Below are 486 nucleotides of genomic sequence, written 5' to 3'. Positions count from 1 at the left end.
CAGCCAGCAGTGGCCTCTCCCCAGCAGACATAGCCGTTCCAGCTCTGTGCTGGTGCAACACCACAGCACTATTATTAGACTCCGATAGGTCTCTGTGGGTAGCTGTGAACTCCCCGATGCCTCCCGTAGCTCAGCAGACACCATGGCAGAGCGGGATCTGCCGGCACCAGTGGGGACGAGAGGTCCCGGCGAGCTCAGAGGGGGTGCGGGTGGCAACGAGGGGTGTCAGAGCCCCCTGGCATGAGGGCACGGGGAGCCGTGCGTCACAGCCTGAGCTGCAGCAGCAAAAGGCATTTAGTTGTCTAGTGAGAAGTTTGGCTGATGAGGAGGGCACGGAGCCCCCCGGAACGCCAGCGGCGAGGAGGGCAGAGCTCGGGGGTCGGTGGCGGCCAGGAGAGATGCTGCCCCGGCAGAGATGCGGGACACAGGGCTCTGCGTGAAGCTGCACCTAAAAACCGCATCTGAATTTCACAGCACTAAAATGGA

This window comes from Fulmarus glacialis, unplaced genomic scaffold (assembly GCF_000690835.1).
Source record: "Fulmarus glacialis isolate BGI_N327 unplaced genomic scaffold, ASM69083v1 scaffold21472, whole genome shotgun sequence".
In the NCBI taxonomy this organism is placed as follows: Eukaryota; Metazoa; Chordata; class Aves; order Procellariiformes; family Procellariidae; genus Fulmarus; species Fulmarus glacialis.
This window is presented reverse-complemented; position numbering follows the sequence as displayed.